The sequence below is a fragment of the Ambystoma mexicanum genome, chromosome 2p (assembly GCF_040938575.1).
Source record: "Ambystoma mexicanum isolate Mex_15411 chromosome 2p, UKY_AmexF1_1, whole genome shotgun sequence".
Taxonomy (NCBI): domain Eukaryota; kingdom Metazoa; phylum Chordata; class Amphibia; order Caudata; family Ambystomatidae; genus Ambystoma; species Ambystoma mexicanum.
Window position 1 is genome coordinate 175,308,003 of NC_090923.1, and position 27,512 is coordinate 175,335,514.

The following is a 27,512-nucleotide window of genomic DNA, read 5'->3' on the forward strand; positions in this document are numbered from 1 at the left end:
AAACTCACTCAACACCTCCTGCATAAAGTATTGAAATGCTGCCGGAGCAATAAACAAACCAAAAGGCATCACAAGGTATTCAAACAAACCAAAAGTAGTCCTGAAGGCTGTCTTCAACTCATCCCCCTCTTTCACACGGATCAAATGGTAAGCCCCTCTCAAATCTAATTTGGTATAAACCACTGCTGTTTTTACTTGATCCAATAATACTGAAATCAAAGGCAAGGGGTACCTGTTCTTCACTGTCACCTTATTCAATGCTCTATAATCAATACATGTCCTAAGTGTTCCCTCTTTCTTTGGGACAAAGAACAAAGGTGACAGCATGGGCTATGCCTCTGGTGCAAAAGGATGATCCTTTATTATATAATTGGGATGGTTTTCTAGTGGAGTTTGGTAGGTTATTTGATCGCCGAGAGGTGTCTTTGGCTCAAGACAAAGAATTGTTAGCTTTAAGACAAGGAACACGCGACTTGGTTTCGTATGTTACCCAATTTAACAGGTTGGTGATTGACACAGGTGAGGTGGAATGTCTAATAAATCCCTTACTTAACATGTCATCCAGGTATTCACGTAAATGCTGATTTTCTTTTCAGTCAAAGCGTAGATTCTGCTACAAGGTAATTTAGCCCCTGGTTCCAATTCAATCACGCAATCATAGGCTCTATGGGGTGGTAACCTGTCTGCTCCCCCTTTGTCAAATACTTTAGCTAAATCTTGGTACTGATTTGGGAAACTCACAGCCATTGCTCCCACCATTTGTGGTTCTGCCACCTGATCTGCCAAATATAATGTGGGTGTCACCTCCTCCTCCATGTGACCCTCACATTCCACTCATGCAAATACCACCTCCCGCTTAATCCAATCAATCCTGGGATTGTGTTTAAGTAACCGAGGCATACCCAGAAGGAGCCCGAATTGAGGTGCCGCTATTAAATCAAATAGAATTTCCTCTATATGTCCAGACTCACACCTCATTAGAATGGGTTTAGTTTGTTGACATATGGGCCCTGAAACCAATGGTGATCCATCCACTGATTGTACCCCCTCAACCTGAGCTTTTTCCCTTAAAGGTAAACCCATTCTTTTCGCCAATCCAATGTAAATGAAATTACCCGTGGCGCCTGAGTCCACCATTGCAGACACTAGCTGCTTAGTACAGGCAAAAAGTAAAGTCACCAAAATTTACAAATGTGAATTTCTTTTCCCTGTTGTATTTACACTCCAATTCGGGAACCTATTAATTTCTGGGCCTGTCGCCTGCGTTCCCCTAAGGCCGGCCCAGTCCTTTTCCCGTCTCAACCTTGCTTCTATCCACCCCTGCTCCTTTCTTGGGAGTATTCGGGCAAGTTCTAATAAAGTGTCCTGGTTGTCCACAATAAAGGCACACGTTATTAGCCTTCCGTTGCTCTTTTTCTGCAACAGACAATGGCCCCCTTATTCCACCAATTTGCATAGGTTCTCCTTCTGTATTCCTGTTTCCCTTACCCCGATCCAACCTAGCAAAAGGCAAAACTTCTGGTCTTTTCTTCTCTCCCTTGCGCTCTCCAATACGATGATCCAATCTTAGGGCTAAGTCAATCATGGCGGTACATGTACTAGGCTGAGGTTCTACTTGAGCAATAGCATCCTTCAATTCCTCTTTGAGCCCTTGATAAAACAACACAGTCTGTATATTCTCAGGCCAATCAGTTTCAATCACCAAACTCCACTAGAAAACCATCCCAATTATATAATAAAGGATCATCCTTTTGCACCAGAGGCAAAGCCCATGCTGCCGCATCTCCAGTTAAATAGGAAATAACAAATGCTGTTCTAGCTTGTACTGTCTCAAACACCTTAGGTTTACACAAAAAATGAAGTCTGCACTGTGTTAAAAAGGTCATGTATTTCTTAGGGTCTCCTGTGAATCTTTCTGGTGCGGCTAATGGCACACTACTAGGGGGCTGCACAATTACAGTAGGCGGGGCTCTACCAGTTTGCCCTCCCGTAGAGGTGCCAGCCCCATCCAGCGGGGTGCTTTGTGCGACCAACCCCTGTACCTGGGCTTTCAATATACTAGACTCTTGTCTAGCTTGTACCAACTCTACTTGTATGTCTTGTAGTGCTTTTAGCACATCTGCTAAAGGGGGAGGATTTGTATCCATTTGGCCTGGGTGGTTCAATTACCCCGAAATCGGGGGCAGGTAATTCTGTCAAACTTATAAGGGAATAGGGGTCTCAATCCCCTCTTCCGAACCACAGAAGCCAAATAGATTGACCCCTCCCACTGTGGTTGGCACGGGCGCCTGAAAACTGATATCACAGGAAGCCACGTGGCAGCCAACGGGGGGAAGATGGAGTTAGGGAAAAGGGGATGGAGTGACAAAGGAAAGGAGGGGAACATACACAAGCAAATCCATATAATATAGCGATATTCCTGAACCTGTACCTCTATTTCCTGAACACCTAGCCTGACCTCTTAAACCTGTAATGACCTTGCTACATACGAACCATTGGAGCTCTCTAAACTCCACTTTGCACCTCACAGAACATAAGCGGATAACCTAGAACATGGACTTTGAACATAACATAGGGGTTGAACATAACGTAGGACTTGGACAGTCATTTCTTGAACACACATAGATTGGCTTACAAGCTAAATGGCACAAACAAAGGGCTGTCCCTTTTTATGAAGACACGAGACACATGGCCCGTCGGGCACAATGAAGCCACAAACAATGATTTAGGAAAAAAGACACACAAGAACATGCCCTTGTACTGTGTGGACCCATACGTGTGCTTTGAATAGTCTCTATATCTTTCCCAGTGCCCTGTTTTATCCGTTCAGAGCTTTATAGCATGTTTTCTCTTGAAGTAATCAATTAATAAACAAAGTAAGCATATAGCAACTCCAGAATATGAACACTGGGGTCAAAAACACTTAACTGATGGTCCGGATGCCTCACAAGGACATCCGGACCCTGAAGAGCGATGCCCGAAGCTTTTGGGAGCCCGCTTAACCACCGCGGCCCATGTTTATTCAGCTGTTCGTCACCGTCGCGGCCCGGGGAAGCTCCATCAGTCCTTCGGCGTCTGAGAATTTCCGCATGACTGCTCCTAAGCTGCCGCCGCCCGTGCTGAGAATCATTAATTACCTGCACCGAGGCATGGGCGGCTGTTGTAGCACGCGATAGGAGAACTACACCCTTTCCAATGCCTCATGGGAAATGTAGTTTATCGCCTCTTGCACAGCAAGACGCGCCGATCTGTGCCTTTCCTCAGATTCCTGACAAGTCTCATCTGTTCCCTATCTGGGACACATACTATCGTAAGAAGGAATCTCCATGGATGCAAGCAAAGTCTAAGCTATACTCAGTTGGTCCTCTCCTACCAATGTCAAGGAAGTGCAAAGATTCCTCGTTCTGTCGAATTTTTACAGGAGATTTATTCCCAACTTCTCTGAGATTGTTCTTCCCATTACCAAGTTGTTAAAAAAGAGTACCGGCTCCTTTGTATGGTCTCCAGAGGCAGAACAGAGTTTTGGAGATTTGAAGAGGCTCTTCTGCTCCGCCCCCATTCTTCGTCACCCCGACCAGAATCGACAGTTTATCGTGGAAACAGATGCATCAGCCATGGCCATAGGAGCTGTCTTTATACAATCCTACAAGGGTGTTGAACATCCCATAGCCTATCTCTCAAAAACACTGTCCTCCAGTCAACTAAATTATTCAGTTCTGGAAAAGGAACTGCTTGCTATGAAACAGGCTTGCGAGGAATGGCAACACTTACTCATGGGATCCCGACACAGCTTCCTCATCAGAACTGACCATACAAATCTGAGAGTCTTGCAAAATATGGTGTGTGTTAACTCAAGGCAAGCCCGATGTGCCTACTTTTTTTCACAATATGACTTCCAAATCACCTATCTACCCGGAACTAACAACAGAGTAGCCGATGCCTTGTCTTGGAAAGATACCTCCGGTGATAGTTCTACTCTTCCCAGGGAACGAATGTTCCAAAGAAACAAGATTTTGGGACTTGTTAATACCTTCTTCCAAGAAGTCAAGACAGCTTTGGCGTCCGAGATGCCTGAACTTCTACGTCAAAGAAGAAAGACCTATATTGAGAGGGACGGGTTAGTGTATTATGGTAACCAACTGTACATCCCTTCAGGTCCTTGGCGGAAGAAGATTATTAGTTGGTGTCACGATCCACCCACAGCCGGTCACAGAGGACAACACAACACCACAGAACTTGTTGCAAGGTCATTTTACTGGCCTGAGCTAAAAGAAGCGTCAAGGACTATGTTAAAGCTTGCCCGATTTGTGCCATAGCCAAATATCCATCTGGTAAACCCTTAGGGTTGCTGACTCAATCGGAGATGCCTATACGCCCCTGGGGACTCAGTTCCATGGACTTCATAGTCGACCTACCGGTGTCTAACTCTTGTACGTGCATCATGGTCACTATAGACACTTTTACCAAATTGGCACATTTTTCTCCTTTACCGGGTTTACCGTTGGCTACAAAGATGGCAGAGACTTTTGCTCAGGACATTTTTCGGCTACATGGCCTTTCGGATAGGATCATCTCAGACTGAGGCAGCCAGTACATCTCCAACCTCTGGAAGGCTCTCTGTTCCCGTATTGGAGTCGAAAGAGCTCTTTCCTCTGGTTACCATCCTCAGTCTAATGGCCAGACAGAACGACTCAATGCTACCTTAGAGCAGTATCTGCGGTGCTACAGTAACCAGTACCAAGACAACTGGGTTTCATTACTGCCAACAGCAGAGTTTACATACAACAACTCAAAGCACTCAGCTATCTGTCAAACACCATTCTTTTGTACATATGGGGTTCATCCAAGATCCTTTCTTCCAATTCTTCCCATTCCTACTAACTCTCCTACAGCGGAAGCTGTACTTCAGTCCATTTCAGAAGCTCACATCTCTGCCAAGCACTGCCTGGAGATGAGTAGGGAACAGAACAAAGAACAGGCCGACAAACATCGCAAGGATTGTCCTGATTGGAAAAAAGGGGACAAAGTTTGGCTTTCTACTAAGTTCTTACCTAGATGGGTTCATCCTTCTAAGCTTTCACCTCGCTTTCTGGGTCCTTTTTCCATCCTATCTAAGATCAACCCTGTCTCCTATAGGTTAGATCTACCCTCCAATCTCAGTCGCATACATCCTATTTTTCACTCTTCCCTTCTTAAGCCTTTTGTCCCAGACACATACCAGGGATCAGTTCCCCGTCAAACCTTTGCACGGTCCAGTGGCAAAAATGAATATGAGGTCTCTGCCATATGTGACTCCAGATATTACAAGGGACGTTTGGAATACTTACTTTCGTGGAAGGGATACCCTGAGTTGGAGGACTCATGGGAACCCGCTTCTCACGTACATGCCCCTAGGTTGTTAAACCGCTTTCATCGCTTATACCCCAGTAAGCCCGGAGTACTCCGCACTGGAAGGGGGCATACTGTCATGCGCCGACCTGATTGGCGGTTACTTCTGCGTTGGCGGCTCAGGCGCTGCTGCCAATACCACTAGTACCAGCACGTTTTCATCGTACATGCTGTGCAGGTCTAGTTGTTGCCTAAGATGGCGGCCACCGGGAGGTACTAATTCACTCCTCTTCCAGCGGCCTTTGCGTTGCAACCCCCGAATTAGGCTAACGCTTCTCTTTGGGTAAAACGCTAGTTTTCCGCTTTCTCAGCTTCTATTTAGCCGCTCTCCTTTTCCTCTGGTTCGCGCCTCTTGCGTTCCGCCTTCCTTGTATTTCTTCCTTACCTTCTCTCCGGCTGCTACCCTGCGCGCTCGGCTTCTCCGTGGCGAGCCTTTTTGCCTGCTTACTCCTTCCGCCTTCTATCCCCTCTCTTCTGGTGATACTTTGTTTATCTCAGTGCCTCAGTGCCTCTGTCTAGAATTCCTGAGATTCTGTCACGGGACCTCCCTCCAACTCCTCTTCGGACTCCTCCTGCCGGCGCCATCAGCTGTTACCTGACATTTGACCTCTTTGGAACTCTAAATCGCAGCATAAGGGTTTTTTCTGCCGCAATGGCTTTTTCCCTTACCGGCCTGACTGCGGGAACGGAGCTTCAGGACTGCTTGTTTCAGAGCATTCACTGTAGCTTCCTCTCGTGGCAGGCACTCTTCATCTAAAAAGGAGAGAGATTACCTCACTCATCGCCACCTCAGCCCTGAAGATTTGGAAGAGTATGACACCGGTTAGGAGAGTGGGGAGGAAGAAAGGCTAGAAGTCAAGTCTGAACAGGTTACCCGGTCCCAGTCTATGCCACAGAACATCGCAAAAGAGGTTTGCCCTCCCAAACCTTAACTTGTTTAAAGGTTGACTTCAAGATTCAAATGATGTGTGGCTCACTTCATAATTTTTAACAAAGCCAGTAACAAGCCTTTGTACAATAAATGGAGTAGTATGTTACTTGAGATGTAATTGTTCATTTATTTTGTATTAATTACTTTGTGAAGTAATGTTACTAGGTAGTCCCTAACGTTTCTATTTCCCTTTTGATTGTGTATGTATTACCATCAATATAATTCATTTATATTAGAACAATAAATGTCAGTCTGATTATTTCAAGGATGTGACTTAAATCAGATGTAGACAAGACTAGTGAGGTTAAAACCCACAATCGGAGACGGATAGGTACGGCCACCAGGGGGTGCAGAGATGACAGACACCTCCGTGTGAGCCCCGGACCCACAGGCCCTAAAAGTGATTTGAGCCCCCACTTGGGCCCCCTCCCCCTGGTCCACAACAACAGCTGTCTGGGCAATATGAAACTGCCCCCCACCCACTGAGCGAAATCCCAGAGGAAAACGCTCAAGAAATCGCAAAGAAAAGACCCTCGACCGGCACCTCCCCCTCCCAACTGCAAACGCAGTGTTTCAGGCGCGGGCCGAGGCCGGCTGACATCCGCGGCATCCAGCTCCTCCCACCGCCCGCCCGCGGAAAGTGAGGACCGCGCTGGGGCTCCTCTTGGCGGCCGCTGCCCTGTGGCCTGTCCCGCAGCCCCTGTGGGTCAACTGTGCATCGGGGGAACGTTTCTGCACTCTCGGCACGGAAGCCAGAGCAGCGCCGGCCTCGGAAGGCTCACCCAGTGAAGGCGAGCTACGGAGCGGGTAGGTGGCCCCTCCTCCCTCTGTGGAGCATGCATATGAGCCCGGTATAATCCGAGGCCCCATTTCCCCCCCGGCACTCACCCCGGGACAAGAGGTTGGGTGGGGGTGCACGGGTTGCAGCGGAGGAGCGCCCCTCCCACTACCCACCCACTGGAGGACTACACCGGACATATGAAAGCCGTAGCGCGTAGGCACGCACACGCTCCTCGCTGCCCGCAATATCCATCGAGCCGCATTGGAAAGTAAGGGCCTTGTGAAAGGGCACAAAGAGTGGTTCCTACCCGCACCCCGTCCCTAGCGGGCCCTGAGGACCCAAAGAGTACCTTCACTGGGTGCGTAAAGGGGGGATTCCAAAGCACGGCTGAAGCTGTGGATTCCTTTCAGCTCCTGCACCTGGTATCACTCCAATCTAAGCTCCACTTGATACCACGCATAACCCCAGGTACCCACAGCTTGCCCCCAGTCATAAGCACCCTACAAAACACTTGGGGCTGTGCGCCCCCTTTCTCCACAAGGGAACAACGCCCAACTTAACGATGCTGTCCCGCTAGCCGTCCCCTGCCGAGTCGCAACTTTTGCCTGGTGCCACCACAAGAGACCCAACAACTGCCTGATCCCCCTCAGAGGGCAGCAATACGTGTTCTCCCCTGGGAGCGCCTTATACCAAGCCTAGACTCTGCCCCCCAACCACTGCACCAAAACAGGCAGTTCCGAACCTATGGCAAGCGCATGATGAATTTACCACGGTCTCCTTGCTAAGCTTATCGCCAGGTTCACAGCATATAAGGCAAGGACCTTGAGCCTGTACCCAAAGCAGCGCAGAGGGTTGGGCCCCCACCTTTGGGGTGTGTGCCCTCATCTGTACAACCGCCGCCCTCTTGCCCTGTTAAGACCCAGACAGGCGGGCCAACGACAAGGGGAAACGGAACAGTCAACGGTAACCCCATCTGAACTTTAAACCGAGCCAAGGCACCCGGTTAAGGGTTCAACCCCACACAACCCCATCAGTGCCTACACACGGGCCCACGCCGACACTGGGCCACCCTTGACACCATATCGAGCCTCCGAACCGAAGCCAACTGGTACGGAGGGTTGGGCTCCTGGACTCAGGGCGTGTGCCTCCTCCCAACCAAGGGCCCCGGATCCACATTGCGCCCGGCACAACGTACCTTTACAGACCACCGGAACAGTATAACACCACAGTGCAGAGGGTAGGGCCCCCATTCCTGGGGCGTGTGCCTCCTCGCACACCACCAACAGATGAACACTAAGAGCAAATTGGCCAAATACGCATACACCCACCTACCCCCGGAACCAAAGCCAAGATCCATAATGTCACTTTACGCCTCGGAGACAGGAGCCGCAGCCACCAAGGGAGACATTGCTGCCCTCTTAAGTGAAATCTGAAACATGGGAGCTAATCTCGGCGGCAAAATTGATAAAATGACCCAGAGAGTGGACAACATTGAGAAGAGGCTGGAAGGCGTCAAGAACAATCAAGCCTCAATACACACTTTGGAAGCCCAACTAGACAGCAGGATGCGCACCATAAAGAAGAAGGAAGATGAAATCCGTCTCAAGATAAACGATTTAGAAGACAGAGAAAGAAGGAATCACCTACGATTTTTCGGGATTCCAGAACGGGAGGGGGAAACAGAAAAGGACCTCAAACAAACAATACATGATATCATCAAAATCCTAAAAGCGGACAAGGACATTGACAAACCCAAAACCGGGAGGATACATAGAGCCAGCGGCCCACCAGGGGGCCCGAGATCCGACCTTTCCAGATTCCACCGATACCAGGACAGAACACTGATACTCGCAAAAGACAGAGCCGGGGGCTCCCTCACCATCGGGGGGGCCCAGATCACCATTCATCAGGATCTGTTCTTTCTCACCTTGGCCCTGAGGTGCCTTTGCAGCCCCCTAACGAAATGGCTTAAGGACCAAGATATAGGTGGGGATATCCTTTCTCCCTCACATTCGAACATGGAAGCAGAAAGATCCTGCTTCGCTCTGAGGACGAAATTCGAGAATGCATTGGAGACCTCCTTGGGTCAGAACCGAGAGGCGGAACACAAGAGGGCCCTGCGCAGGTCAGACTGGGATGGGAGCCTCAGGGTCCGAGAAGAAAAAGAGTCAAGGGATCCAGAAAGTACAGACGACCCAATGACACGCCAGACAGTAACAAATGACATGGCTCATCTAAATCCCATAGCCCGGCGAAGTCCACCTCGAAATCACTCCATGAGGACATATTTACACCTGGAACTCGGCAAACCCTCGTTGCTGGACCAGATTCAGGGCGTGCCTCTGCCCGGGCTGTGGGGATGAGCAGCCGGTGAACGACGAACCTAGAAACCGCGTGTATTACCACATATGCCATTTAATGGTCAAAGTTGTTGTTTTCCATATTGTTGTTATTAACAATGTTTGAACGAAAGGGGGGGAGGAGGCTCAAAATGTTATAGCGATAATAATTGTAGTACGGGTCATGCGCTTACGACCCCCATCGGTGGTCCGACAGTAGACCGGCTGAATACATCCAGTCCAACTCGGACACCATCGATCCACAATGCAGACACTCATAGAAAAAGCGAAGAATGAAGAGATGAGTCTGAGGGCAACGGGTATTATGTTAAATACCTTGGAAGGGAAGGAATGGGGAGGAAGGCAAAATATGCTACAGCCTCAGTTAGTTGGAGGCACTTATCAGGCCACTTCCACAACAGCGACTTCCTGCGACGGGCGACACAAAGAAATCACTGAATTCAAAGGGCACACCAATGACCCACGGACATGATAACCCAAGTGACAGGCATGGCACACTCAAAATTGACACACTAAACGTCAAGGGGCTAAATTCTCCCACCAAAAGATCACTAGTATACAGAGAGTTCAAGAGAGCGAGGCTGGACATACTCTTTCTACAAGAAACCCGATACGCCAAAGGGGACGAGAGGAAAATTCTATACACCAAAGCAGGCTTTGAATACTGGGGTTCAGGCCCTCTCAAGAAAGCTGGAGTTGGCATCTTAATCAATAAAGCCATCCGGCTCGAACACTAAAAAACCTGGGCCGACGTAAGTGGAAGAGCGCTGGTTCTGGTAGGCAAAATTCAAGGTACCATCATCACACTCGTGTCCATATATGCACCTAACACTGGACAGTCCAGGTTCCTACAACAAACAGTCCCCAAAGTTATGACCGAGGGGGAAGGAGAGGTGATCCTAGGAGGCGACCTGAACTCGTGGATGGTCCCAGACCTTGATAGACAGGCAGGCAACCCATGCGCAGCCCTACCATCTGGCCCCAGTCGCGTACAAGTCTCGGACATGATGGACGCCTACAACCTCAAGGACGCATGGAGATACATGAACCCGAATCTAACAGGCTTCGCCTTCTACTCTACACCACACGCAACATTCACCAGGATTGACTACATATATCTCACTCCCGAACTTATCGAGGCAATGGTCGAATCCAGCATATCTCCCGAGTCATGGTCGGACCACGATATGGTCTTAGTCACCGTCGACCGGATGGCTCTCCCCCAGAAGAGCTCTAAATGGCGATGCAACAAATCTCTCTTTAAAGACCCGATCGTTCGGGATCAACTTGAGCAGAACATCACTCAATACTTCGAACAAAATAATACAGGCGAAACTCCGGTAAACATAGTGTGGGAGGCAGGTAAAGTCACCTGGAGAGGCCTGCTCATCAAAGAGGGAGCCGCCAAGAAAAGAGTACGTCAACTCATAGAAAACAAACTTTGAAAGGAAATCTCCCAACTTGACCTCATTGCCCAATCCTCAGGCCCCGATAGACTACAAAAAATTGACCAAGCCAACAGCAAGAGGGAGGAATTGCGGCAGATAGAAACGGGCAGTGTTGTGTGCAAACTCCAATGTCTCAAGCAAAAACAATATGAACACGGAGATAAGGCGGGTGCCCTACTCGCCGCAAGACACCAAGGGCAACGCAAAGAGCGATGGGTTCCAACGATACGCACTGAAGAAACTCCCCACGAACACTGTCCTCCCAGTATTCCCGAAGTCTTTGCTGACTTTTACGAGAAGCTATACACCTCAAAGGCCGCCACACACCCTGAGGCGATCACCGAATACATGGACAAAGTGTCACTCCCGACCCTCCCCCTGGATGTAGCACAAGTCATAGATACCCCTATCACAGGGGAGGAGATTGAAGAAGCGATCAAAAGACTCCCGACGTGGAAAGCCCCCGGAAACAATGGCTACACAGCAGGATTCTATAAGACTTTTAAGGACGCCCTCCTCCCATTTATGATAGAGCTCTTTAATATCATCCTCCGATCAGGCGTGGCGCCCGAATCCTTCCCGGAAGCACTAATAACCGTCCTACCCAAGGAAGGTAAGGACCCAGGATTGTGCGCTTCCTACCGCCCAATTTCCCTCCTAAACATTGACGCCAAGATATACACGAGAGTCCTCACCACACGGCTTGAGTCACACATGCCAGCTATAATTCATAACGACCAAGTGGGTTTCATCCTTGGAAGGCGGGGTGCGGATTCTACTCGGAAGACCCTCCACCTCATACACAAGGCCAAAAAGATGCCAAACACGCCCGCATTATTTTCGATCAATGCCGAAAAAGCATTCGACAGGGTCGAATGGCACTTCCTCAAGGCCACACTTATGAAAATTGGCCTGGGCCCTACCATCCAACGAGGGATCAAAGCTGTTTACACAGCTCTGCATGCTTCAGTAGTAGTGAACTCCCAATATTCCCTCTGGTTCCCCCTCAGTAGAGGAACGAGACAAGGGTGTCCCCTCTCGGCAATTCTCTTTGCCCTGTCCCTGGAGCCCCTTGCTAAGGCACTCTGTGCAGATGCCAGCATGGAAGGAATGCGAGTAAACGGCAGAGAATATAAGCTGGCCTTGTACGCAGACGACATCCTGCTCCAGGTATTAAACCCAATGTCATCAATCCCCTGAGCGATCCGTCAGATAGAAGAATACGGCACACTCTCAGGTTTCAAAATAAACAAAACCAAATCCATCCTCTTCCCGCTCCACGAACCTTCCCCAGACCATCAAATAGACCTTGAGTGCCTAGGATTGGTCATCGGAGGTCCAACATTGAGATACTTAGGGATCAACCTGACAAGAGAACTCGAAAATCTATATGAAGCAAACTTCCCCCAGCTCCTCAACGCCCTTAGAGCGGATCTTACAAAATGGAAATCACAATTTCCTGGATGGGACGTTTAAATGCTATCAAGATGGTGAGCCTCCCACGCTTCCCTATACCCCTTCCAGGTCCTGCCCATCACAATCCCGGACCAATTTTTCAAACAAGTTAAAAAGGTCATATTAGACTTCTTATGGAATGGGAAAAAACCCAGGATACCCTATGAAACCCTGATACTACCGAAGGAGCAAGGGGGAGTGGGCCTCCCGGACATAGAACAATATTATCAGGTGACACAACTAAGAATCCTGATCCCACACCTGCGTGACAGAAGGGACCTGCAATGGGTTCAGTTGGACAATGATAACTTGACCCACGTGACTCTTGCAGAATGGCTATGGGTCCCCAGACCGAAACTGATAAAGAGATTACGCAACCCCCAATACTCGGGACGCTGTGGAACATTTGGAAGGAAGGGAAGGGAATGTCCGGAGTTACAACGTGGCCCTCTCTTCTGATCCCCCTCTGGTCCCCCGGGATCAGAGAGGAAATCCCTGAACATGCCAGATACCAAGCTTGGTTTGATGCCGGTCTTGAAAGGGTCGGCCAGTTCTGGAGAAACAGGAAATTCATCTCCGTTACGGAACTAGAAGAAGCCCTTCAACTACCCCAGATTCCCATCTTCTTGTACCTGCGATTGAAAGGTGTATTATCCAAGAAAGAATGGAAAGCTAAAACGCAAAGAGAGCTCACGCCTTTCGAGACAATCTTGGATACGACCAACTCAAATAAAGGCCTAATAGCACGCATGTACAGTGCTCTGATCTGTAAGGGACAAACTTCAAGCACCCACCTGAAGTGAGATGGGGAAAAGGATTTTGACAGGGAATCCGATCAGCAGGCTTGGGACAGAATTTGTGAAACACCGTCCAGAATATCAATTGCAGCCCAGTATAAGCTGCATGCAATAAAGCTACTCCATAGGTGGCAGTATGACCCATGCAGGCTCTCCAGGATGTTTCAGTCCTCCAGCCCAGGGTGTTGGCGGGAATGCGGCATGGACACCGATTATTGGCACATGTGGTGGGACTGTCCCAAAGTTCGCATTTATTGGCAAGAAGTCCTAGGTTGGATAAAACAGTTAGATGGTATAGAAAGGGAACCGTCCCCCCTTCTGATCCTCTTTGGTCGTGAAGAAGACGATGAACTGATTAGAGTAAAAGGACTGGTATCCCCCCTACTACTAGCGGCGAGAGCGGGGCTGGTCATCAAATGAAAGTCTCCACCCCTTCCAGTTACAAAAGACTGGATACAGATCGCATCGAAAATTTACACCATGGAAAAAATTATGGCAGCCCTCCACAATAAGGCTGCACGACACGAAGAGACTTGGTCTGACTTCACCTCCCACTATATTGCTGATCCAGGGGAAGGCGGTCCAACGCATCCAGGAAGCTAGGTAGAAATCAGCCCCTGTACAGATAGAGCATCACAGGAGGCGCCGCCAGTTCAAAATGCCTGTCACAAAACATTCTTAGCCTGAGAGACTATCAGCACTGAATGTCATGTCGCCCGTTACAAACTGCTACAACAAACACCAAAACCTGGAGGTTTTATCAACACTGCCTAGGGGTAGGTGGGAGAGTGGTAAGGGTTTTAAACGTCCTGCCAATAGGGGGGGACAAGTATATGATGTTAAAATGCTCTTCAGGTGGAATGGAATTGTTTCCTACCGTACCCATGTGAATATAACATGCAGCCACCTTTATGTCCAATATTGATGTTCAAAAATCTATAAAATTTAAATTAAAAAAAACAACAATCACCAGGAGCTACTTTTGGCTCCCCCAGGCCTACTAATGTAACGCTATAAACAAGCTCCTTGTACCACAGTGGTAGCTCCTGGTGACTGGTTACTGCTGCATACCCAGGCACTGCGTGTAATTCCATTTTATCCAATCCTAATTTTGAGACCTTTTTGTAATGAACTCGCAATAGGTGAAGAATCTAAGAAATAAACTGGAGCATTAGACATACAGAAACTTAATGTGTCCAGAATTCTGGTCCTCTCCAGGCCGGACTACTGCAACAGCCTCTTCCTTATCTGCCTAAATCCTCCCTTCGCCCTGTTCACCTAATCCAGAATAGGACTGCAAGTCTTATCCTTGGCCTCAAGCCCACAGACTGCATCTCTAAAGTCCAGAAATATCTCCTCTGGCTCCCAGTAGCTGTGAGGATTGAGTTCAAGACCCTCTGCATCATCCACAAGGCATTGTAGGTAACTTGATCAGTGCTCATCGTATCTATCTGCCTAATACCAATGCCACACTTCGCCCACCCTGCCTAATACAAACACTGTTCCCTATCTTTAACTAGTGCTGCACACCCATGGCGGTCCCGGGATATGCTAGTTCCACCCACGGGAGCCTGCCTTCCTCCCGGCCATTCGCCCTGCAGCACTCGTATCCAGCAACTTCCTTGCTTATTCTCTTCACACTGACAACGATACTAGCCAAACAAAGCCGATATAATCTGCCCCTAAAAATACGCAGCCACATCTCCTTGATCCATAGCCACACAATGGCTGACACCTACAACACCTCAAAATTACCCTGCCTCACCTCCCTCAAAAATGCTAGACTCGGTTCCCATTCCACTTCTCCACATCATGTTCCACGAAAACCACCCAGACTTAACCTTTCTAACACCTCTACTGTAATATCCCCCTTCCCTATCCCAACAGACAAATCCACGTCTCTGCCACCACAACTAGAAGGTGTGACTATCAAGGGAGCCCTTATTAATGCCAGATCGTTAAACGCCCATGCTCTACACATCGCAGACTTGATCACTGCCAACGAACTAGATCTTTTGGCAATCACAGAAATCTGGCTTCACCCAGCAGCCGGACCGGTGCTGATGCTAGTAGTCCCAGACGAGTACACTATATTTAGGGCTGACGGAACCACCAAGAAAGGAGGAGGGGTAGCGATTATCGCTAAAAAGAATCTAGCCATCAGAAAATGCGACAACTTCCAGTTTACTTCTGGTGAACCCCTCTCTGTGAAACTCCCGCTCTCAACAGAACAGACGCTTCTTATCCATACTATCTATAGCCCTCCTCCTTCAGATGTGGGCTATTAGGCTTAATTGCCCGTCTGCTTCTACAACATGCTTCTTCAGTCCTCTTCGTTGTCCCAGTACTCATGGCATTATGGGGCCCGTAGTCCCCAACAACAAAGTTCTTTTAACTTCTGCTGTTTGGCAAACAGCAATCAAAAGTATGGGATTATGGGGAAAGTTAAACAGGGCTTTCCCAGTCTTCCTGGCCTGTTGTCACCCGCTCCCCAACCCCCATGTGATCATCCTGCAGTACATCACCCCCAGAGTCGGGCTCAGGAAGTATCTGCCTTTACCTGGCCACATGAGAAGACAGGTTTCTGGGAGGAATCATGACTGATTCATCACACCAAACACCAAATAAGAGGGTCATATCACACTGCTTGCAATAAACATACTGCCGTGGGCCTGTTACCCACAAACCTGGGGCAGCGATCACACCACGATGAAGGCAACACATTATCCCTGCACACCTAACCCTTCCCTAACAGCCCTAAGATAAAAGAGCGACAGGTTAATGCTCAAAGTCAGCGGTAAAATATTGTGTGACACTGTTGTCCGCACCAGCTTTGCGTCCAACACTAAAAATGAGGCAGCGTGGTTTTTACCTTAAACCAGTCTATCACACACACCAATTGGGTAAAAATAACAACAAGTTATAGTCAGTATTGAGGTTCTTGAGGTAAGCTTAGCAACTAAGAGTGCACAGTAAAAACGTAAACGCTTTGATTTTGTGTAATAACTTGAATTAACAATTTCCCAACCCTACAATTGGCAGACGATTATAGTGATGTAAGCATTAAGCTGAAATCTTGGTCTCCAAAGATTGAATCAGAATCTTTACCTGCACTCACCTTTTAAAGACAAAAGTAAATGTAGATGTGGCCTAAGTGGGCGCTCTGCATGCACTGAAGAGCGGATCCAATCATGCTTCTGTCCATGAGGTAGCAATGTTTCTAGTTGACCTGCCCCTTATCAGAGAGGAAAGGGAACATCTGTTATCCTATAAGCCACTGTATTGGCCCATCTACTCAAGAAAGCTTTATAAGTCCTTGTTGAAACCAACAGCTTTTTATGTTCTCTCATAGGCACTGACTGTTCCGATGTAAAATGCAGAGAATCACTGTAGCTCTGATTAGTGAAATGATGCTGTAGAGCCACAAGTTAACATGATTGGGTGGCAGAAACAGCCAATGAGGCTGAACGGCTAGTTTCTACCCAGCACATAGTTTCATGAATCCTGCACAGTCCTCACAGAAACCCTGCCTAAAGACTCCTCACAGGCGTCCAGGGGAAGGCAGCCGCTACCTGATCCTATCTCAGGGGCTGGTACTAGCCGTATCACCTGGGAGGAGAAGGCCACCAAGGGAATGGGATGACTCTGTTAGGGGAGACATGGTATTCATCACCTTTGGAGGATGAGATGTACATATTACCGGAATACCTTCTGGCTTGTTGTTGGAGTAATGATTCCCCTTCTAAAGTTAGACCAACTATCAGTTGTATGTAAAGACCCTCCTGGTCAGGATAAAAATCTTATATATAAGAATCTGAAAATTGAAACCATCACTTCTGATAGTTGTGATTCCAACTTAAGTTGAAATTATAAAAATCAATTATTAATTCCTTTCAAAGCCTCTCTTAAAAATATCTTGAGTAAAACTTTCAATCGGAGTGAAATGAATAAGGTTAGAAGAAATCAGATAGAAAAAAAGGGAAAATCGGATCTGAATTTGTTGCGCCAATTGTCTTTTTATTGGATTCCAAATTCTTGTGTGTGAAATCTGAATATAGTACAATTTCTTGATTGGTTTTGGACGAGTTGTTTATCCTCTCTTCTAATCTTTATGTCCATCTAATGCTGATCATGAGTTGTAGCTTCACTCATTTCTTTTACTTAGATGCATGAGTTGTGATTCACTCATCTTAATGTCCCTCAATCATGAGTTAAGGATTCACTCATTCTTTTGCTTGTCTACATGAGTTGTGATTCACTCGTCTTGATGTCCCTCGACACAGGTTTCCCCGTCTTGCTTATTCAGACGGTTCATCAGGAGAGTTTGTATTCGTTTTGATACTTTGTTTTGATACTTCGTTTTGATACTTCTTGCACCTATAATTAACGTAGAATTGAGAAATAATCTTATCTTCCAATAATCGTTTGGCTCAATAAATGTATTAACTGGTCGACATATGGTCCTGTCTCCCTGGTTGGGTCGATGAGTTGCTTGTATTTACATCATCTTTCCATCTTGTTGCATCAGAGGTTGCATTTTCTCCTTTGGGCGCACTGGTATTTCTTTTGGACTTTTTGTGCCTGTTTGGAGCATGGTGCTCTAGATACTGGCGCGAGGAAGAGGAGCTCAGAGGTGCAAAACTGTTGCAATCCGGTCTAGTGGTTCTGATGGCCCACACCTAAGCAGGCCTTTTGAATATTTAAGACCCACTCAGGTGCAGGCCATGAGAAGTCAAAAAGTGGAAGCAGCAAAAGGAAGTGCCAGAAGAGGTTGGTGCCGCCACTGGGTGTTCAGCATGTCGCGGAGCCGAGAGGATTGTTGATGCTGGAAGTCGAAATTGCAAGGATCGGGAAGCGGCAGCGAGACCAGCTATCCCATGGGATAAGAAGGCTGTCCTGATTCTGTGGCTCACTCACGTGACTGGAGCTCACTGGAGAAGCGAAGCAGGCTTCTCGGGCAGAGAGCATGAGCAACGAGGATACAACCGGAGTTGTTGAATAGCCAGATCCTGGAGAAACAAGAAGTGAAAGTGTCAGCGGTTCAATCGAGGAGCAGCGGAAAACCGGTGAGTTGGCCTTTGCAAAGTAACCCGGTGCGCTCTGTATTAGACGGTTGATACTAAGTAACAGTTTTGAACACCGAGCTAAAGAAGTAAAGCATAACGCTGACATTGAGAGAGACACATTGTAACCTTAATGTTAAAGGGAAGCGGGGATGCAATGGTTTTGAATATCGAGAGAAAGGAGTAAAGCATAACGCTTACATTGAAGGAGAATGTATGGAGACAGATTCTTACCCTGTTGCTAAAATGAAGAGGGAAGGCAATTGTTATGAATACCGGACTAATGAAGTAGAACAATATTGGTACAATCATTGTATTGAGAGGGATTGCATTAAGAAACATTATGATCTGTCCAAGCAAAGAGGGGACAATATCTGACTAAAACGAATGTAATCTGCAGACAGGAAGATTACTTAACAGGGGAATAAAAACACTGCATTGCCTAACCCAAGAGGAGGCAATTATCAATGAGAAGTGATATAACATTCCTAAAGAGGGAACACTGGAAAAGAAACAATACCAGCAGTTAACTAATGTTGTAGAACGAATACAGAGGTGGCATTATGGAAGTCCTCCTTGTAGAGATTTTCAAGGGGGAGAGGAAAGTTACCTGGATTGCAAGTGGCAATCAAGTCAGTGGAACAAACAGCATCAATGTGTATTGTATCCCTATGGAGGAAGTTGTGAATCCCAATATGGTTGTGAAAGTGACTACTGTTCTAAAGCTTGAAGTGAATCTTACCACAAAGTACTTGTAGTAGTAAGAGATTTATCCTGGCAGGTGAGTACCCCAGGAAAGGGATTGTTCGTGTTAGTCCTGGCATATTAGTGAACTAGGAAGAAGACATTGAAGTACTGCATTGTGGTATAAAGTTGTGTTGGTAGAAACGTATTAAAGTTGATGCGACATTATGATGAACTGTGGCAAAATCATCCTGACAAACCTTGTATGTTCATGAAGAAGTGTGAAATTAGTTGGTCTTCAACAAAGAGAAATTACTTGAATACTGACTGAAAGTAGTGAGATTAGTTAGTTATCAAGCGAAGGCTTGGGGAACTTTTGACAATTATTGTGAAAGCCAACAGATTCCAGTGCCAAGTGGAAGGTTTGTGGAGTAAGAAGAACTTTTTTCGTTGTATTCAAAGCAGAACTTATATCCTGGAAGCAACTTTCTTGATACAAACTCTTGTCTTGAAAATCCTAACTTATTCTGGGGAACGGGGATCCGACCCTGGTTACAAGGTTACATGTTTGCAAAGTTTACGTTTGAATGCAACTATTGTTTATTGTGAAATAGCCATACAATACCTATATGATTTATGATGTATGTATTAGTGTGAGAGAAATAAACTATTTCGAGTGTTTTCCTTTAGTTTAACATGCAGGGAAATCCATATTAATTTAGGGCAAAGCAAGGAGTTTACCACACCCATATCATTTAATAAACTGCTACTTGTGATAAAAATCTATCTTGTTTGTCTCACATTTTTGACACCTCACAATAGGCATGTCCAGTGAAGCATCACACATGAAGGCGAGATATTCTTTCCAGCAAACCAAAATAAGAATCACACAGGTAATGATCACCAGACTGCAGTTCATTACGTATGATGGAGTATTATTCCACAGTAGGGTGAGATTGTGCCACATAGGATGCCAAACCAAATTGTATAGGATCGTATGGTCTTGTTAATCCATGCCCCTCGATGGATGTTCTGCAAGGAAGTTTATTGTTAATGTAGTCTAAGGGAATCTTACTTTTTTCTGTATGAACCTCATTGTGAAAAAACCCTATAAAACCCCAGGGAAATTATGCCCGTCTGCCACGTTTTCAGCTCTGTTCCTCTGTCTGTTTCTCTACAGCAGTACTCTGTTGCTGCTGCTGTTGGTATTGCATTGGATTTATTTGGTGGACTACCACAGCATCGAGTGCTGCCTCTGTGTCCCAAATGTTAGAAACATGAATTAGATAGCCAAAAAGTGGCTACCCTATCCAAATAATTCAATACTGCCTTTGTCATCAAAAGAGGTTTTAAATCCTCCTTCCTAGATCATGGTACTAGGATGAAAACAGGAAATGCAACATTTTGGTGTATGTGAACATTACACAGTATTTTAGGCAAAAACGAGTGACCAATTTTAAGAGCTCAAGCCATGCCTAGGTTGACCAAATGTCAGAAACAGCTTGTTTGCAGAAAACAGGGTGGCCTATCCAAATGAATCAATATTTCCTATCTATCATTCCAAAGATGGAGTAATGCCTCCTCTGGGATAACGGCACTGGATAGAAAATGGGTAATGCAATCTCTTGCTTCATGTGAAATGTGCACAGTATTGTAGGCAAAATGAGTGACCAGTATTAAGTACCAAGCTGTCTGTTAACATTCTTAAATAGGGTTCAAAATCTCCCAGAGCTCTCAAATCGCCTGCCCTGCACGCAGAGGTAATGGCAACTCAAACAATGACTTTATACATCAATAAGTTCAGAGCCATGTCTGACTTTATACATCAATAAATTCAGAGCCACGCATGACGGTGACTTCAATGGGGCCCTTTGTAATACCCTTCAAAGCTAACGCTAAGTCCCAAGGTATGAGGATCATCTCAATTGTGGGTCTACCTAAGGCAAAACTTTGCAACAGTATGGATCCTTTGCCTTGGAGATGTACCTAAATAGTTCACAGAATGTTAGCATTGATGACCATTGCCCCAATGCTAGACTTCTCTGAGATGGAATGACTAGAGGTTCACACCTTAGAGGAGAGGCTTTATCTTTTCTCACACCAATGCCAAAATTACTCCAAATGTCCAGAATAAGATTCTAGCATGGAACGCCTCATGGTCTTCTGTATTTCCTTTTACACATCTTCTGTTGGATCACTGCTCTGGAGTCCACGCCTCTTAGCTTGCATCTAACTTATAACAGGCGAAGATTGATAAACAGAGAGCAAGGATATTTTAGCAACATCACCAGTTTCCTGAACAGGGGATCCATGGCATTTAAGTCCAACTATGACTATCATTTGTATTTATATTTATTAGAAGAACAGGCATGTCAATTGCCATCAGAAATAACTTGCAATAACACATGCACAGATGATGTTCTCATTCCCATGAAGAATCCCTATGCACTAGAATAAAGAAGGTAACAAGTGGTGAGCCAGTTTATGAGGATGCGAAGAAATGGGACACATACCGGGGACAAAACAAATCAAATAGAAAAATATATATAAATATATGAGAAAAAGGAGATTTAAAAAAGGTAACATTAACTTAAGGAGCTAAGTGCTTCAAAATAAAGAGGCGTACTATATAAATATACACAATTACATTGTTAGGCTTCACTGGCGAGAGTGATGGGGTCAGGTAGGGAGGATGGAGTAGAGGTCATGGGGGCGCTTCCTTTTTAGCAAGTAAGTGAAGTTTAAGCCAGGCTTTGCAGAGCTCCACCTTTGGGCTTGCCTAGATTGTGATGTGCAGCAGGTTCCAGTGGAACGGAGCGAGTAAGTAGAAAGAGAGGAAGCTAGAGGAGGCACAGGGGGGTCATGTGACAAATGAGGTTGATAGGAGGAGGAGCGGAGGGAACAAGATGTTGAGATACAATCAGACAGGTACTGAGTTGTGCATGGAGAGCCTACCAACAATGTTGCTGTAGATCTGGGTAGGTCTAGAGAGTTCAGGTAGCAAAGTTGAGGACTCTGTCTACAGAGAGGAAGGCCAAGGAATGAGCTTGATCAGTAGGCAAGTTTGCTGAGCAGGAGGGTGGAGATTAGAGTTTTCGCAGAGTAGTTCGTAAGAAATTGACACATTTCACGAATAGTGAGAAGGTTAACACGAGCAGCTGAGGCAGTGGTAGAGATAACTTTTTGCAGGCGGAGGTCCCTATCAAAGAGGAACCCACGTTTTTTAAGCCTTGGGCAAGGAAGAAAGAAAGTTAGGTGGGAAGGAGATAAGAGGGTAGGCTAGAGATGGCTTTCAAATCTGGGAGAAAGATGACATCCATTTTTGAAGAGTTCCGCATGAGGTAGCAGAGAGCCATCCAGTGATAAATTGAAGTGGGACCATTGGTAATCTGTTCTGAGATGGCTGGATAAAGGGAAAGGAGAAAAAGATTTCAATGTCATCAGCCAAAAGGTGATAGTGAAACCAAAGGACAAGATAAGTTTTCCTAGGGCAGAGGAATATAGGGTCAAGAGCAGAGGTCAAAGGAATGATCCTTGGGGATCGCTGACTGGGATAGGAGTGGGTCAGAGGTATGAGTGCCAGGAGATTTTAAAGGATCAAACTTCCAGGTGCTAGAGAGTGTAGAGAAGTGAGCATCAGAGAGAAAGATGGAGCTATTCATGAGTGCAGGCACGTTGGAGTGTTTAGTACAAAAGCCAGATTGAAGTGGATTTCCCTGGCCATTATCTTCAAGGCACTTAGTGATCCAGTTGAAGACCACCTACACAAGTCCCTTTGAAAAATGTGGAAGGAGAGAAACTTGGCAATAGTTTGATGAGACGTTTGGGTGAACTGAGGCTTTCTTCAATAGGGGTGACACAGTTACAGATTTGAAGTAGGCAGGGAAGAGTCCAGCAGAGAGAGTCGGGTTAAGGAGCTCGGAAAGATAAGGGCAGGTGATTGAGATTAAGGGGCTCATACCGAGTTTGTCAGAGAGGTAAATACATGGTGGTAATTCCACTACTGACATCTTTTTTGGTCAATAACGGAATTACAGCTGTTTTACCACTCTGCCGGTTCTCGAGTTTGGAGTTGAAGTGGAGGATTTACCTCCAGCATGATGATAACTGCTTTTACTGGTAATTCAGCGTAATTACCACCTCATTACTAACACACTCTGAATGAGGCCCTAAGTCTTTGACCATTGGGAAGCAAACGGGTCGATAGGAGCACAAGATTGGTTGGTGCTGCAAAGGATGTGCGGCAATTCAATAGAAGATATAGGAGAGTTGGTGGGCAGAAGGAAGGTTGAGAAGGAAAGAGGAGGGCTATGAGAGTGTCACAAATTTTAGAGGAAATGTAGTGAGCAAAGTCATTAGTAGAAATTGAGAAGGTGGTCGATATTGGTTTAAAAGGTGGGAGCAAAGCGTGGATGATAGATGAACATTGCAGGGCTTATTTTGAAGGGAACAGATTATCTTGGTAAATAAAGCAGGAGTATCTGGCAGAGTCCAGTGCAGAGGGGAGGGTAGAAAGGGAATGTTTGCAGGCTAGGAGTAGGGTAGTGTTCAGAATTTGCGCCAGTGTCATAGGTTATGGCACATGTTTGTTTTTTTGTTTTGAGGGTCTAAAACTAGAGGTGAACCAGGGTTGGGGATGGAAATTTGTGAATGTTCGGGCAGGATAGTGTTGATAAAAGGGAGAAGGGAGTCATACACACATATTTAAAATCAGAGAAAGCAAAGTCAATGCAAGGGGCAAGACTAGGGGGCACAGAGGGGAGAAGACCTTGCATCATTAAAGTCGGGGACAAGTGAGCGCTGCCTGAATTTCCTCTTAGCTCTTAGTTAATGATGAGAGGAGAGGAGGAGTAGAGGATGGAAGGGGTAGAGACATTAAAGTGAACAATGGAGTGATCATACAGAATAGGATAATGGAGAGGTCAGAGAGGGAGAGTGCGTTTGAGGGAAGGACAAGGTCACAAGAGTTCCCACTAGAGTGGATAGGCTGGTTGTGGGGAGAGTAGGGGGAGTGGTGAGATAGAAGGCAGTTAACTTCAAGGCAGGTGGCCGCAGAGGGTTTTGGAAGGTTAAAATCAGCCAGCATGAACATGGGGATGTCAGTAGGAAGTGACTCAAGGAGAAGGTTCAGAACAGGGAAGACAGAGTAGAGAGGACCAGGGGGCCAACAGTGGGCCAGACCAGTGAGAGGAGTAGGCGGGAGGAGATGAATAGTGGCACATTCAAAGGAGGAAGTGGTGATGTCAGGTGGTAGAGGTGGGCAGTTTCGAGAGCCTTATTGTTAAGACTAGTAAAAAATAATGGGCCCCTCATAAATCCTAGCCGTGGCCCAGGCTCTTGTTACAGCATGTGCACCAGCTGCTCCTGCTCACCGCCGCAGCCCGGGATTCTGTCAGACATCCCATTACTTGAAAAACTCCTGCTTCCTCTAACACACGCCACCCATGCTGATAATCAGTAATTATCTGCACCGGAGCACAGGCGGTTGAGGGCTTAAGCAGGACCTTAATTACACAGCTGACTCGCAGCGCAAAAACAAAAGACTACACACAGTCCCACAGCATGTTGGGAAGTGTAGTTCTCACACAATTCACCCCCATTTCTTGTAAACTGCGTGCCGTCCCTTGCCCCAAACCTTATTTCTGAAAGTACCTCCTCTCTCGGGGCACTTCCCAACCCTTGCTTTCTCCGAGTAATGCAAGTGAAATTGTCTCACCAAACGGGGTGCATGAACTGCACTAGCCGTTTCCAATGAACAATCCTCTGGCCCATAGCCAGACCATTAAATAAGGTACCACAACCTTTGCGGTCAACGTCTTGAGTCCAGTATTCTCTTCACCTCGTATTCCGTCTGCCCATCCTTGGCAATTGCTGGGGGTCTCTGAACCCGTGTCCCAGGAACTGCGGGTTTAAGCAAAGACATATGGACTACTGGATGTATCTTTAAGGTTTGTGGCAAACGTAATTTGACAGCCACTGTAGATACACATTTAACAATCTCATATGGTCCAATAAACATAGGTGCAAATTTACAAGGTCCTCTCAAAGGCAAATTGTGAGTAGACAACCATACCTTATCTCCCACCTTATACTGGGGAGCCTCTCTTCTTCTTTTGTCTGCATATTTCTTGTACTATTTTTTAGCCTGCTCTAGATTGGTTTGTGCCTTCTGTCTGATGTAATTGTTGTCTTTCCTGAAGCACTGGAATATTCTCCACATCAGGTAAATGCTCAGGTAACATATTTTGCACTTGTCCATACAAGCATTCATTTGGGGCCATACCCAGTGAGGCATGTTCTGTATTATTGTACGTGAATTCGGCTGACCATAATGACTGCACCCAAGACTCTCGGCCGTCATTCAGATAACAGCGCAAATATTGTTCCAGCGTTTTATTGACCCTCTCTGTTTGTCCATCCATTTGTGGGTGATAGCTTGTGGATAATGCACAATCAATTCCTAACATCTGACAGAAAGCACGCCAAATTTTAGAAGTGAATTGGGGACCGCTATCTGATACAATACTCTGAGGTAAGCCATGTAATCTGACCACATGTTGCAAAAATAACTCGGCTAATTTCTCAGCTCCCCGGATTCCTTTACAAGGCACAAAATGGGCTTGTTTAGACAAATAATCCACCACCAGCCAGATAGTGTCATACTGATTGTCAGGAGGCAAATCGGTAATAAGGTCCATGGATGGGTCCAGACTTTCTCAGGAGTGGGCAGAGGCTGGAGCAACCCCGCTTTCTTAGTATGGTCTGTTTTACTACGTACACAAGTTTCGCACTTCTGAATGTACTTAATAGAGTCATGTCTCAACCATGGCCACCAGAAATACCTCTCCAGCATACCGTGTGTCTTTCTACTTCCAGAATGACCTGCTAAAGGCGAATTATGACACCAATGCATCGCCTTCTTTTGCAAATCAAGAGTGGGTAAGTACAACTTTCCTGATAGTAAGGAAGACCATCACGAAAAGTTTCTAATGGATTCTCCACTCCCCATTTCACCGTCTCCTGTTTTTTCATTTCGTGCTTCACCTGTCTCAGCAAGTTGGTCATCACAGCTCCTACTACCTTTTCCACGGGAATGATTGTTTTAACCTCTGTCACAATGTTTTCTAGATTTTGCTGCCTAGACAGAGCATCAGCTTTTCCATTCTTTTTTCCTGGTCTAAAAGTTACCAAAAAGTCAAACTTGTTAAAGTACTGTGACCACCGTAATTGCCTGGGACTCAAAATGTGTGCAGTCTTGAAGTACTGCAGATTCTTATGATCAGTGACCACCATCACCTGATATTTGGCACCCAGCAAATAATGTCGCCACTCCAAAAAGGCTGCTCGAATTGCCAATAACTCCTTATCTGTAATAGAATAATTGTGTTCGAAACTAGTGAGCTTACGAGAGTAGAAAGCCACTGGATGCCACACACCTTCCTCATCCCTATTGAGACAATACTGCCCCAACAGCCACATTGGACGCATCTGTTTCCACTTGGAAAGGTTTCTCAGGATCCGGGTGTCTCAGTACCAGAGCTGACGTGAATGCTTTCTTCAAGTCTTGAAAAGCCCTTTCTGCCCCTTGGTTCCAACAAAACAAAAAAGGAAGTGGCCTTCCTTAATAACGTAGTTATAGGTGTAACAATTTGTGAAAAATTGGAAATAAATGGCCTGTAAAAATTAGTAAAACCCAAAAAAGACTGAATATCCTTGATGCATTGAGGCGCTGGCCATTCGGTAACTGCCTGAACCTTTTTCTTGTCCATCACAATTCCACAGGGAGTCAAAATAAAACTGAGAAACTCCACCTGAGTGGCATGAAAGCAGGGCTGAAGTCGAGGGTACACGCGGGTGTGCGGAGTCCACCCAATTCTTTCAGAGGGTGGACTCAGTCCACCCCAGCTAAACTGAAAAACATTGAAAGTCTTCCTTTGAAATTATTAATTAAAGCTGACCTCAGGGATCAAACCTGCAGTCAACAGGTTTGCAGGATAGAAACTTCACCACTACACTAAATAACCTGATGAAACATTACACACAATTAGAGGTGAAATGTCCCATTTCGGTACTGCATGTTCCAGGGAAAACATTTGTATTGGTTCTTGGAGTTTTAAAACATGCTCACCTTTTAATGAATGTTTTCAAAAACACTATCATAAGAAAATATACTGACTTGGTTTTGTGTGTGTGTTGATTTTATGAAAGGCAAATGCCATTTGTCCGGCACAATTTGGGTGGTTATGCAGAGTCAATTTAATGAAATGTGCTTATTTTACCTTGACATGCTTATTTTGAGTGACGTCACATCCCATTGTGTTTGTTGATGAGTCCCCCCACTTTTACTTTTAGGACTTGACCCCTGCATGAAAGGTACATTTTTCCAATTTTACATACAACTGATAATCTTGTAATTTTTTCAACACTGCTCTAACATGGCCTATATGTTGCTCTTCTGAAGAGGAATAAATCAAAATGTCATCAATATACACTAAAATAAAGAAGTCTAGATACTCACTCAACACATCCTGCATAAAATATTGGAATGCTGCAGGAGCATTACGCAGTCCAAAAGGCATAACAAGGTATTCAAACAGGCCAAATT

At 46.1% G+C, this 27,512-nt stretch overlaps 1 protein-coding gene across 2 annotated transcripts in view; it reads left to right on the top strand.

Annotated features, from left to right (window-relative positions):
- Nucleotides 1-6,769: 6,769 nt before the first annotated feature.
- EFCAB12 (EF-hand calcium binding domain 12) overlaps nucleotides 6,770-27,512 on the top strand; it is a 921,238-nt gene continuing 900,495 nt past the window's right edge. The window contains exon 1 of one of the 2 annotated variants that reach the window (XM_069643454.1): nucleotides 6,770-7,126. The gene's annotated coding sequence lies outside the window, so the exon portion shown is untranslated. The remainder of the gene's footprint in view (nucleotides 7,127-27,512) is intronic. The other variant, XM_069643453.1, reaches the window with a different exon arrangement.